At 40.8% G+C, this 15,031-nt stretch overlaps 2 long non-coding RNA genes across 2 annotated transcripts; both read right to left on the bottom strand.

Moving 5' to 3' along the window:
* Positions 1-628: 628 nt before the first annotated feature.
* On the bottom strand, positions 629-1,347 carry LOC122014964. Its single transcript, XR_006120800.1, has 3 exons — positions 1,176-1,347; positions 1,015-1,088; positions 629-670 (listed from the first exon to the last, which is right to left on the bottom strand). It is a non-coding gene; the product is annotated as an uncharacterized LOC122014964 (long non-coding RNA).
* Positions 1,348-8,274: 6,927 nt separating this feature from the next.
* Positions 8,275-8,995, bottom strand: LOC122015010. The gene is made up of 3 exons (XR_006120808.1): positions 8,824-8,995; positions 8,663-8,736; positions 8,275-8,318 (listed from the first exon to the last, which is right to left on the bottom strand). It is a non-coding gene; the product is annotated as an uncharacterized LOC122015010 (long non-coding RNA).
* Between the last annotated feature and the right edge of the window lie 6,036 nt (positions 8,996-15,031).

Below are 15,031 nucleotides of genomic sequence, written 5' to 3' on the forward strand. Positions count from 1 at the left end.
AGTGGACGGGATGCTGTCGGAGTACACCTATCCTCCTACCCCAAATCATAGATGGGGGAGCGCAATGCTCTCAACTCCCGGTACTCAAAGACGGGGAGGAATCCCTGCCGGATAACACGTTGTGTCACACTACCCATGAGCGGACCAACGGTGCCTAACAGAGTCCCTGCTGCAACACACTCAGCCTGAATCGACCACTAACCCATGAGTGGTGGTGTGTGCAGATCCATGTAACTGGCGATGTGCTCAGCAATAATGGAGCGGACTATCGCACAGCATGCAATCATGCAAATGATGCATGGCAATAACCATATAAACATCCTGACCTAATCCATATATATAGAAAAGTGCACCCTAGGTCAACGAATCATATCGAATCAAAGGTACACAGAAGGTATAAAAACCTAGGTCCTGAACATGGTCAAGCATGGCATATCACTACCCCTATAAGCATATATAAACAGGTAAAATATACCTGAGATGCAAAACCAATCAATCAATCAAGCATGTAAGATTTGGGTAGTGATTAACCGAAAACAGATAAGAAACACAATTAATGCAGCATGTTAATTTAATTACTAAGCATATCAAATGACATAAGTCAAAAGTACCCGCCTCCAATCGAAATGGTCCAAATCTGACTCCGAGATACTCGTCTCGCGTCAAAGTCCTGTGTCACCAATGTATACATTTTTATTTAGCTAAAAATTTAAATGAATAGCTAAATAAAATCCTTAATAACAATTTAGGGAAAAACCCTAAACTATAAACCTCAACCTACCTAAACAAAGTCTAACGATAAATTAGGGTTAGTTACCTAATCCCTAATCCACCATTAGATCAAGAATCCAAACTTAATTCCATTTACACATGATTAATCATCTATATAATCAATCACCTAATTCCATTTATACACATCATGAAAACTACATCACACCTAATTCAAATACATAAACAATTATGTATGTACTAATTCCTTCCTAAATCAACATGTATCATAATCATGTTCCTTACCTAGATTCACAGCTATAACAATGTGGGTTGTTGGAAATCCACCTCACCGCCCTAAAGCTTCCGTCGACAACTACCTAAAGAACAACAAAACATACATTACTCTTAGAATCAGTCCAAACAACTGAATTACAGCAAGTAAACTTCTGATACTCGAACCTTACCTCAATTCACAGCCCCTCTTGATGCTGGAACAAGGGGAGCTACTGACTGGAGTGCTGCCGAAACCAAACGAAGACCCCACAGTGAAATTAGGGCATGGAAGGGGACACCAAGGCTTGGGTTGCTGCTCCTAACCGAAGACCTACCCAAGCTTCCAGATTCCGGCGATCTAGGGCAAGGAGAAAGGTTGCTGCCGACGGAACGAAAGAGATCGGCTCTGCGCCGACGACACCGAGCAAAGGAGATGAGGGTCAGCGTCGGCAGAGGAAATCACGGCCAGTGCTAGAGCAAAAAGGGCGTCGGCGGCGGTGGAGATGCTAGGCCACAGAGGGATGGCGGCCGGCGCTGGGGAATCGGTGCCGGCAGTGGCGTCGGCTGGCTAGGGCACAAACGGCGGCGCGGGTGTGGAGAAGGAGAAGGAGATGAAGTAGGAGGAGAGGAGAAATCGCCGCGGCCGGCGGTTAGGGCAAGGAGGAGGGCGTCGGGCGCGCGGGGGAAGGAAGAAGGGAACGGCACAGTAACGAGGAGGAAAAGAAAATAAATAAAAAGAAAAGGAAAAGCAAGGAAATAAATAAATTAAATTTTTCCTCGCTTAAATAGGTAGCCTAAACAGGCTTTTCCCGGCTCCATTTTTTTTATCCCCGTTAATTCGTCCATACGAGCTCCGAAAAATTCCCGAAAAATTTCTAAAAATTTCAGAAAATTCCCTTATTAATATTCGCCTATTTTCCGGTATTTTACATTCTCCCCCACTAATAAAAATTTGGTCCCCAAATTTCGTTTCTACCATCAGCAAGTACCAACAACAGATATAAAGCATAAATGCTGAACGGTAAACAAATCACATACCTCAAGTGAAAAGATGGGGATATCGAGCTCGGATAGTATCCTCGAGCTCCCAAGTAGCCTCCTCATCCGAAAGATACTACCATCCGACCTTAACAAGTCGAATAGTCTTGTTCCACAACTGACTCTCCTTCCGGTCTAAAATCCGTATCGGAATCTCCTCAATAGTGACGCCAGACTGTACTGAAACTGAGATATCTGTCAGCACATGTGTTAGTTCGGGTACGTATCTCCTCAGCATAGATACGTGGAATACATCGTGCACTCCTGCCAAGGACGGTAGTAGTGCCAATCGGTAAGCTACCACTCCAATCCTTTCCTAGATCTAGAAAGGTCCAATGTATCGTGGAGCTAGCTTACCTCTGAGGTCAAATCTCTTCACCCCTTTCGTGAGCGAAACTCGCAGAAATATATAGCCGCAAATAGAGAACTCAAGGTGTCTCCGACTCGGGTCAGCATAACTCTTCTGGCAGTCTTATGCTTTTGACATCCTCCGTCTGATAATACGGACCAACTCTGCCTCACGTTGAGCCCTATGAGGTCCCAACAACTGGGTCTCTCGGATTCTCTTCCTGATCGACGACTGAGCAACCATCGTAACAAGAATACCATGCTCTGTCTGTCCCTGCTCCTCAATGTCTAACTCAGAGAAATCCTGAATCAAATCTGTGACCACAACTCGGTGGCAAGCTAAAGTCCCTCTGGACTTCTGGCTAAGTGCATCGACAACCACATTAGCTTTTCCCAGGTGATAGCTAATGGTACAATCATAATCCTGCAGGAACTCCATTTATCTCCTCGGTCGAAGATTAAGTTCCTTCTGAGTGAAACAGATATTTGAGACTCCGATGGTCAGTGAGAATCTCAATGTAATATCATACAGGTATTACCGCCAAATCTTCAGGGCAAAAATAATAACGGCCAACTCCATATCATGAACTGGGTATTTCTTCTTATGCCCCATCAACTATCGATAAGCATATAAGAATACTCTACCGTGCTACATAAGAACAGCACCCATACCCTGTAGAGACGCGTCGGTGTAGAGGACAAATTCGTCCTCTTCCGAAGGTAAAAAACCAAAAATCAAAGCCGACACTAGTCTCCGCTTCAGCTCCTAGAAGCTGGTCTTGCAATCCTCAGTCCAAGTAAACTTCACGCCTTTCATGGTCACGCGTGAAAGTAGCATAGCTATGCGGAAGAAACCCTCGACGAAAGGTCTGTAATATCCTGCGAGTCACAAAAGACTGCGGATCTCCTACACTGATTTCGGCTGCTCCAAACGGTAACAACCTCTATCTCCTGTGGAACCACGGTACACTTCTACTGGTGACCGTGTGTCCCAAACATCATAACAAAAGACAATCCAAACCAGCACTACTGATAATCACATATAGATGTTCTCGTCGAATCATCTCTAGATCTATGCAAAGGTAGTGTACGTGACTCACCTCGGATCCGTAATAGATCACAACATCGTCCACAAAGATAATGTAAACCTATCCAAACATCCTCGACATACCAGGATCATCGAGTCCCTGAAAACATCTAAGGCACTGTAAGCCTATATGGCAAAAACCAAGACACATAATGTCCGTATCACAGACATTCCTATCCATAAGATCTCCGATAATAAATCGAAAAATCTGATCATCAATAACATAAATCACCAAAGAATAAATCCTCCAGGGTGAGAGCAATGCTCCATCACAGGAAACACCACATATGTGGGAGCAACGCTCTACCACAGGAAATCCTCAATATGTGGGAGCAACACTCCACCACAAATAATCTGAAATATGTATCTGTAATAAATATAGGAGCAATGCTCCGCTACCAGCAATCCATGATATGTGGGAGCAACGCTCCACCACAAAACAATACCTAAGTACCCCAAGGCACCTAACTATCCCGCTAGAGACTGTACAAGATCTCTCTACCACAATTCGCTGTGGTTAGCCTAGGATATAACAACCTAGTAACTAATCAAATCCATCAACTCTATCAACATCCTAGTGGGTCATCCACTGATAGGAAAATTAGTTGATGGGTTAATTCAACAAATGACATAATGCAGTTACTCCACATTCTGCATTCAGTATAAGTAAAATCATCATACTGCTACCAATGTATACACCTAGCACGCATGCTCACACAACATATGTATGATCAACAAAATCCTCCAATTATTATACACCAAACATACTCACAACTCAGGTATATTCAGTATGATACATCCAACAATACATACCGAACACGTGTGCAAAATCAACATAGGTAAAATCAACAATACACCTCAAACAACACTCACATAACATATCGTATAACCGACATATGCTTCCAATAAAACATATTAAACCCAGGTGCACTCACAAATCAAACCTAATCAAAAAGATACCTCAGATACCACACCAAACACATATGTACATATCACAACTCAGATTAAATCGACAAAATGCCTCCATCAAAACACCACCGATGTACTTATACTACATCTCGGATTTAATCAACAAGACATCTTCAATAATACCTCCCGATACATACACCGAACTACATAGCTATGATCCATAAGAAACCTACAAACCATATCAGAACATGGATACATATACTATTTGCAAATCGACAGTCTTCCACAAGACTCTTACAACACACAACAATCAAAATTACATGCAACATAGACATGTAAAATGAGCATACCAGCTCAATCAAAGAGACCAACCTTATGCTACCAACACTCATGGATTACGGGTACATCTAAACAAGATTCATGCATATGTATCAAGCATGAATACATCACTCAAAAGTAACCCAAAATAAAGTAGCCTAATCATCCAGTAACAACCCTGCTCTAAGTTCAAAGGAACTAGTATCGGACAAGAAAGGTATACACACCCTGGTATAACATTGCAAGTCAATGCCATATGCTACTAAGACTATATCTAATGGGAAGATTTTATCATCATAAATCCAAATGTACTCTTCCAGTATACACTAGTAACGAGTGTATCCCATAAGTGTTAAGCAATTAGCTCTACACTTCCTTACATCAGCGGGGCCATATACCCCAATGCACCCTCTAAGTTATCCCACCAGATATATACAGTCCATGGTCAAAGTCTTCATGGAATAGGATACATCGATCCGCTATAAACTATCCAAGCCGACAATGATATACGGCTGAATCTGTCCTTTCCACGTCAGTACAAAGCATGTACTCAAATGTGCTCTAGATACATAACTAAGCACAAACAACCTAAAAGTTCAAACCTCTAAAAATAGAGTATGATAATCCTCTACTGATCAACCAACAAAACTAAATCATTCATCTACTAACTAATCAAGAATACCTTAATCCTCCACAAGCAACTAAGGTATATCAAACCACGATCAAATGGTATACTACATTATCAAATAACTAAATCAGTTCATGGGTCAATTCAACACTAATACATCATCTCAAACTAGAGAATGTCAATCCACATAATATCATATGAATAAATATGTACGACCCAAAAGAAAAAAAACTAGAATTCAATATCATCGAGACATCCTCATTTTTTTTTTATCCTCAAAAATATCAGCCCACTAATATCAGATGAATAAGTCTCTACTCTCCATGAGGGTAAGTTAGCATTCAAAACATCAAATCATTATTTATCCACATAGTTCAATATCAGATGAAACAAATATCAATTTTATCATCCTGTTAACTAACCACAATTAACCAGATTTATTAAAATCTCATAGGCACATTCAACCGTAAACTCTCCAGCACCCAATTTATAATCTGATCACCAACCATAATCATCAAACCTGTGAATATCATAAATGACACTCACTATGTCACCATCAATGACAACCCAAATATATATCATCAAAATAGTTATCCACTAATAGATCATCAAAACAAATATCTAGTAATTGATCATCAGACAACCACATAACATTTACTCTCATAAATCATTAGAAATCAACATATCATAATATCTGATCTCACAATATCCCTCAACCTCAAATCATTCTCAACAATGATCAAACATGGTAACCCCCAATGATCAATTTCCATCGTACCTGGTACCCTAATATCCAAAAGATATGAATATAAAACTCTCCTGGCTAAGTCAACAGAAATATGTAGGTATCATCCACTACCCAGCTAACAATAGCAGAGGCTAGTATGTGCCTCCATCTCCTACGAGTAGTAACAGAAGCTAACACTACTGATGGTATGATAAGAAATATCACCAGAGATTATAATCCTTTATCTCTATTAAGGTCAACCATCCTCAATGGCTAACCCATCACAAGTAATATGTGCTACAGCAACCATACAGGTACTAAATAAAGAATGCTAATACCTGTCATAAACTATAAAATTAAACATCATACCTATATGCCGTCTGGAGATGTTCCATCGCTGTCCAGTCCCCAAAATGACCTCAGAATTCCGTACGAGAAAAACAAACACTGGAAATCCATATAAATCCAAAACGGACGTCCATAACATATACATAATGAAGAAATCCGTACAAACCGAAATAGACATCCAAAAATCCAGAACACCAAAAGCAGGTATCCATAACCTACTCTGATACCAATAAATTGGTATCAGATAAATCTCAAAAATCCAAAATACAAAAATCCAACAAGTATCGCCAAACTTTGGCGCTCTGATACCATATCAATTGGTATCAGGTTATACCAACTATGCAAAATACGAAAACAAAGATCGTAAAAATCCAGAACACACAGCAAGTATCGTAACTTGGCTCTGATACCACTAAATTGTCACGCCCCCAGAAGAGTCCCTGTCCGAGAAAATTTCGACAGCATCTCCCCTGTACGGCGGACAATCAAAATTTTCTACAAGCACTAAATACTCAGCCACAGGCGGCTGGAATAATAACAGTAATGAAAATCAATCACCACGCAGTAATAATACTCTGACTCGAAATCAACCCTACTCAACTACACTCGTAAAGCCCAAATCCGATTTTTTTCTTACCTCTTCTGCCGTTCAGGCAGGCATGTAGTAGAGTAAATCCAAATCATACGAAAAGTTCATCCAACGGAAAGATTCCATACAATATCCATATGTAAGTCCAAAACAAAACTAAAATAAAGTCTGATAGCGAAAAGCTAAAATGAAACAACTCAAAAACCAGCAGCGGAGTAGCACTACGTGCAGTGGGGACTAGCGACTGGAACTCCCTCCTGACAGCATCAACCTGAAAATAACAACAATGGAGGCGGGGTGAGTCCAACACTCAGCAGGTACAGTTGATATGCAAAGTAAAGAAACAACACCTAGCACTAATCATGCGTACAGTCTCCTGATAAGAAAGATAAGAATGCATCTGAAATAAACAGGAGAATACTGTACTAACCAGGTCCTGAGTATAAGGTCAAACAGTCCGAGGGATAAGGAAATCCTGTATGCATGTCAAACATAGGTATCCAAACAATATGCAGGATATAAATGCAAAACACAAACACAAGCAATAAATGCATCATGCATATGATGCCAATGATCCGTCCTCACCCCCGACGCCATCGATCATCTCACACACATAGTGAGGCCGAGTGGGTAGGGTTATGACTGCACTCTATCGTCACTACTCCCGATGAGTGACCGAGTGGACGGACTGTCGAGTACACCTATCCTCCTACCCCAAATCATAGATGGGGAGCGCAATGCTCTCAACTCCGGTACTCAAAGACGGGGAGGAATCCCTGCCGGATAACACGTTGTGTCACACTACCCATGAGCGGACCAACGGTGCCTAACAGAGTCCCTGCTGCAACACACTCAGCCTGAATCGACCACTAACCCATGAGTGGTGGTGTGTGCAGATCCATGTAACTGGCGATGTGCTCAACAATAATGGAGCGGACTATCGCACAGCGTGCAATCATGCAAATGATGCATGGCAATAACCATATAAACATCCTGACCTAATCCATATATATAGAAAAGTGCACCCTAGGTCAACGAATCATATCGAATCAAAGGTACACAGAAGGTATAAAAACCTAGGTCCTGAACATGGTCAAGCATGACATATCACTACCCCTATAAGCATGTATAAACAGGTAAAAATATACCTGAGATGCAAAACCAATCAATCAATCAAGCATGTAAGATTTGGGTAGTGATTAACCGAAACAGATAAGAAACACAATTAATGCAACATGTTAATTTAATTACTAAGCATATCAAATGACATAAGTCAAAAGTACTCGCCTCCAATCGAAATGGTCCAAATCTGACTCCGAGATACTCGTCTCGCGTCAAAGTCCTGTGTCACCAATGTATACATTTTTATTTAGCTAAAAATTTAAATGAATAGCTAAATAAAATCCTTAATAACAATTTAGGACAAAACCCTAAACTATAAACCTCAACCTACCTAAACAAAGTCTAACGATAAATTAGGGTTAGTTACCTAATCCCTAATCCACCATTAGATCAAGAATCCAAACTTAATTCCATTTACACATGATTAATCATCTATATAATCAATCACCTAATTCCATTTATACACATCATGAAAACTACATCACACCTAATTCAAATACATAAACAATTATGTATGTACTAATTCCTTCCTAAATCAACATGTATCATAATCATGTTCCTTACCTAGATTCACAGCTATAACAATGTGGGCTGCTGGAAATCCACCTCACCGCCCTAAAGCTTCCGTCGACAACTACCTAAAGAACAACAAAACATACATTACTCTTAGAATCAGTCCAAACAACTGAATTACAGCAAGTAAACTTCTGATACTCGAACCTTACCTCAATTCACAGCCCCTCTTGATGCTGGAACAAGGGGAGCTACTGACTGGAGTGCTGCCGAAACCAAACGAAGACCCCACAGTGAAATTAGGGCATGGAAGGGGACACCAAGGCTTGGGTTGCTGCTCCTAACCGAAGACCTACCCAAGCTTCCAGATTCCGGCGATCTAGGGCAAGGAGAAAGGTTGCTGCCGACGGAACGAAAGAGATCGGCTCTGCGCCGACGACACCGAGCAAAGGAGATGAGGGTCAGCGTCGGGCAGAGGAAATCACGGCCAGTGCTAGAGCAAAAAGGGCGTCGGCGGCGGTGGAGATGCTAGGCCACAGAGGGATAGCGGCCGGCGCTGGGGAATCGGTGCCGGCAGTGGCGTCGGCTGGCTAGGGCACAAACGACGACGCTGGTGTGGAGAAGGAGAAGGAGATGAAGTAGGAGGAGAGGAGAAATCGCCGCGGCCGGCGGTTAGGGCAAGGAGGAGGGCGTCGGGCGCGCGGGGGAAGGAAGAAGGGAACGGCACAGTAACGAGGAGGAAAAGAAAATAAATAAAAAGAAAAGGAAAAGCAAGGAAATAAATAAATTAAATTTTTCCTCGCTTAAATAGGTAGCCTAAACATGCTTTTCCCGGCTCCATTTTTTTTATCCCCGTTAATTCGTCCATACGAGCTCCGAAAAATTCCCAAAAAATTTCTAAAAATTCCGGAAAATTCCCTTATTAATATTCGCCTATTTTCCGGTATTTTACAGACATAATGACTTCTTATGTCAAAATTATATTCTCAATGGTTTAAACAACACGTTATATAACATGTATAGTCTAATGTCAACTACAAAGGAGTTATGAGAATATCTTAAAATGAAGTACAAAATAGAAGATGTTGGACTGAAGAAATTTATCGTCGGCAAATTCTTAGACTTCAAAATAATTGATTCCAAAATCGTGACAACCCAAGTCCAAGAGTTACAGTTGATTCTATATAATTTGCATGCTAAGGGTATGACAATGAAGGAGTCTTTTCAAGTTGCCAGAATAATTGAGAAACTCTCACTTTCATAGAGGGAATTCAAAAATTATCTAAAGCAAATGAAAGGAGATGAAACTTAAGGATCTAATTATAAGATTGTAGATCGAAGAAGATAATTGCAAATAATCAAAATCAATAAAAATGTATATCTTTGCAAAGATAAATATGATATAACCAAACACTGGCAAGAAAAGAAAGTATTTTGGCAAAGGGTAGAGCCAAGAAGTTCTAAGGAACATGCCACAACTGTGGCAAACTAAATCATAAGGTCAAAGACCGTCGACGTTCAAAGAAAGTCACTCAAGTGCACATGACTGAAAATAAGTCAGTGCCAATATACATGTCAGAATTAGACCTGACAGTCATTATATTTGAAGCTAACTTGGTAGACAATCCAAGGTAATGGTGGGTCGAGACTGGTACCATAGTCACATTTGCGGGGACACTGTTCACGCGAATGAGGGGGGCTTTTGGCTGGGTTCTTACGCCGCCTCTTGAGAAGGACACCCAGTCCTCCTGCGGGCCGCCTCCCTCTGACGTCGCCCCACCATCCGTCGCCACCTCACCAGAGGCCTTGTCGTTGGCTCCCCTCATGCGAGTAGCCGCCCTCACTAGCCACCCCTTTTATTCCTAGCACAAATGACACTACTCCTTTCTCCAACCGCGCCTTCGTCGGTTGCATCTCCTTCACGTGACTCACGTGAAGACGTGAGCAGTGCCTCCGCGAGCCGCCGCCACCAACGACCGTCGCCTTTGGCGTTGTCTCCAGCAGCTCCCCCTCCCTCTCCACACCGACACCAACATAGATACCCCGTATTCTTCTCCTGATCATGCTGCACCGCCCCCTCCGGAGCGGCCTTGTCGACGGCCTCGTTGCAGCCTCAGCGTGGCCCCAGCACAACAACCGAGTTCTCACAAGGACGTCGACAACTTCTCACCGCCACCACGCTCGTCGCTTCACTTGCTACCTCATTGCAGGTTGTCTTTGATGTAGATCCGACCATTGCCGGCGATTCCCCATTGATGTCTACCTCTGATGTTGTTTAGGACTCCGGGCCCCTGCTACCATTTTGCTTTGATATGATTTGTCTCTGGCCTTTGAGTCGATATTGTGTTATGACCTTCTAGCCGATATTGTGTTTTGGCCTTCTGGTTGAGGCTATGTTCCGGTCTTCATGCCATCTAGCTTATGTGTCATATTTTGGCTTGTGTGTCGCTGCGATGTTCCAGCTATGCCACATTTAGCTCTGTGCCATCGCCTCTGGACCCAGCTCCTCATCCAGCTCACATTCATCCACCCTTCAGGGCTACGACGACTTGATCAGCGTCATGACCAGCTCACCGGTCTACCAAAGGGTACCCCTTGGGTCAGGGTACGTTATCGTACTCACTCTTTATTCTTCATGCATTTTATTATTCTACTATTTATTTGGATCCTTATATATTTTTGGGACATGTCTCAAGCATTGGGGTATCAGGGACCGGGGCAACCCGATTATCATTTGCAGGTAGCATTGACCAGAGGCTTTCAGATGACTCAGTCAACATAAAAGATAGCTCATCACACCCCCCCCTCCGGTACATGATGACTTGGTCTACATTCTAGCCACATCATATCGGTGGTCCACCTTCTCAGCTTCCAGATGAGATCATATAATTTTTAACTTATATCCCTGTTAATGGGAGAAAACTAATCATGGGTAATTCTGTAACTTCCAACATTGTTGGTTTTGATAAGGTCTGGAAATGACATCAAGCAAAGAAGTAACATTAATTGATGTGTTTTATGTTCTTAATATCCAGAAGAATTTAGTGTCAGGATCATCTCTTGTCAAAACTAGTTTCAGGTTAGTGTTTGAATCAAATAAATCTGTATTGATAAAAAATGGTCAATTTATAGGTAGAGAGTTTATAAAGAACGATCTATTCAAAATGAATGTAATGATTATACACTGTGGCTTTATTAACAATAAAATTATAAATTCTACTTATCTGATTGAGTGTTTTAATTTATGATATGTTATACTTGGACATTATTCATCAAACAACATCTCCTTACTCTTCTCAATCAAATAGGGTTGCCGAGTATAAGAACCAAACTCTTAAAGAAATGATGAATGCTATGTTGATAAATTTAGACTTACCCCAAAATTTGTGGGGGGGGGGGGGGGTAATTATTTTATCAGCAAACAGTATTCTAAATAAACTCCTTGTGAATTATGGAAGGATTATAAGTCTTCTTATAAATATCTGAAAGTGTGAGGGTGTTTCACTAAGGTAGAAGTGTCTAAGCCAAAGTAAATCAAAATAGGACCAAAGACAATCGATTTAGTCCCCTCGGGACGGACAGTTGGCTAACACATGATGATGTTGCCACCAATAACAATCAATTGCAGTTTTATTAGATATGCCCATAATAGTAGTGCATTCAATTTTTGGTACACAAATGAGCAGTTCTTTATGTACATGTTGTTGGCTCCTCGGTGGCTGGCAAGAGGGGAGGGGTGAATTGCCCTGCAAAATTAAACTCAACACTTTCTCGACTTATAACTTAATTATGAATACTTGTAAATAACAATTAAGAGACTAATTAAAAAGATTGAGACACAAGGAGAATTACTTGGTTTGCAATCAGAAGATTGCTAATCCAAGAAAAATGAAGTGCACTTATGAAGATCTCCTTCAGGTGGAGTAGCCTCTTATAATGTTAACAACTCACAATCAATAGTAGAACAGAAAAAAAAGAATTACTAGTTGTTGTCTGATCTACTGAAATCAGAGCTATATTTATAACACTGTTTCGGGTGCCTAGAGGGTTTCGGGTGTCTAGAGTGGGATAGAATTCTATCCCCAACGCGTTGGTCAACGTACATGTCGAACTTGATAAAAGTTGAGTTCCGAGCACCCGGACCACTAAAGTCAACAATGTTGACTTTTTTGGTCCGGGCCCTCTGCTCTGGTTCTGCTCGCCTCGGTCCAGGTCTTTCGCTCCAGCTCCGCTCGCTTGGGTGATTTCAGCCATCCGGAATAGGGCTCAGTCGAACCCAATTTCCCACCTTCTCCTCGAGCAGCCTTCCTCCCCGGCTTCTCGTCCCTCGAACGTCGCGTACGTTCTTCTCGTCCACCGGTGTACTCTTCCATGGCACCGCATCTCTCGGAAGCACTGAGCCCGTCGGCTCTCTCCCGTGCCATCCTTCTCACTAGCCACGTCTTTCGCTCGACTTCCTGTGCTCCTAAGCACCTGGACACTTAGACACAGGGATTAAACCAAGCAGGACCTAACCTAACCTAGTTGGTCACATCAAAACAATCATGGGGTTCAAGAATCTCCCCCTTTTTGATGTGAATCAATCCAAGTTAAGTTAGGGTAAAAAAAAATGAAATTAAAGACATGAAATATTATGTAATAGTTTGAAGATTGACAAATATACCTCCCCCTTAAACTTAATTTCTAATTCTACCCCTTTGATCACATTCAAAAGAGGGGTACTAAATAAAATCTTAAGGGAAATTTTTTTTTAATATAAACAATTTAAATAAAGCTTGCAATTAAAAAAAAAATTCTAAGTGAGATTTGAAAAAAATTTCTAAGTGAAGTTTGCAAGTAAATTTTTTTTTTTTAACAAATGTTAAACCATTGACAAATATTGAAAGCATTTAATTTAATTAACTATTTCATGCTTATCAGTTTATCAATTAAATATTCAATTTAGAAATTGGCTTCCAAGTTGTGGCGATGCACTAGGCTTTTTTGGTTATTGGATCATTAACCACTTCTAAACAAAGCCTTTTAATGAATTCAAATATTTAATCTTCTATCTGAAAGCCCCAAGTCTAATTTTACTTTTAATTTAAATAAGTTTTTGGAACCCAATATAGGTTCCTTCCTACAGGATTAATTAGGTATTTTCTAAGGATATAAGATTTTATTACTTTTCTGATATGACTTTTGTGAAATCTATAGTACCAGTTTAATCCTCTATAGTTTCTAATCTTTAAATCAGAAATATTTGAACATGAAGAATTTTTTAAGTTTTCTATTTCTTCCTTTAATTCAGCATTTTCAAGTTTTACCTTTTCAAAATCTTCTATTAGGCATGATTTTATTAAAATTCTTTTTATTTCTAAGTTTTAAATTTTTAATTTATCATTTTTACTTTTTAACTTACACATTGATTTTGCCATAGATTTAATACCAAAATAGAGTTGATCAGGAGGTAAGAGGCATACCTCACTTATTATATCAGACTTGAAGCCTGACTCTCCCCCTGTTTCGCTGCATTCATCTGAAGTTGCTCCCCCTTCATCGATGCTGGCTTCTGAGGTGCTTTGCTCTTCATGGCTCGCCATCAGTGCTAGTCCAACATATTCTTCTATTTCTAACTCAGATGATGAGCTGTCGTCGACCTTTAGAGTCTTGTACTTGTTTTGCTTGGGGATCTTGCCTTTTTTCCTTTTTGAGTTTTGGGCAGTCCTCTTTTATGTGTCCTTCCTTTTGACACTGGTAGCACCAAACCCTTCTTCTATTTCTTGGATTTTTCCTGTTCTGCATTTCTTTAAATTTGTTAAATCTAAAGAATTTTTTGAATTTCCTTACCACGTAAGCTTCTTGTTCTTCTTCTGAGTCTAACTCGCGTTCATCCTTCTTGGTTGTATTTAGTGCTATAATTTGGCTTGACTCTTTTATTGTATCTGTACATCTGATTCATGTAATTCTAAAGTAGAAAAGAGTTCCTCTAGGGTACTTACCTCCAAGTCCTTTGAGATGTAGTAGGCGTCGATTATTGAGATCCATTCTGGGGTCCTGGGAAAGACATTGAGTGCGTAGCGTATCGAGTCCCGATTAGTTACTGTTTCACCGAGGTTTTCGAATCCGGTGATTAGTTCTTTAACCTTCGTGTGTAGATCGGCTACCTTCTCACCTCTGTCCAGACGTATACTCGTCAGTTTGTTCCGAAGTATGTTTCGTCTCGTGAGCTTGGATTCGGATGTGCCTTCGTGGAGTTCCAGGAATTTTTTCCAAAGTTCTTTGGCCGATGAGTAGCTCTCGATGTGGTTGACTTCTTGAGGTGACAACACACTCAGCAAGTGATATTCCGCTCTGTTATTTGCTACGGAATCATTTTGTTCTTTCTTCATCCAAAGACTCTCCTCCTTCTCCTCTCCATTTTGATTTATAAGAACTACA

Source organism: Zingiber officinale, chromosome 1B (genome assembly GCF_018446385.1).
Source record: "Zingiber officinale cultivar Zhangliang chromosome 1B, Zo_v1.1, whole genome shotgun sequence".
Lineage (NCBI taxonomy): Eukaryota > Viridiplantae > Streptophyta > Magnoliopsida > Zingiberales > Zingiberaceae > Zingiber > Zingiber officinale.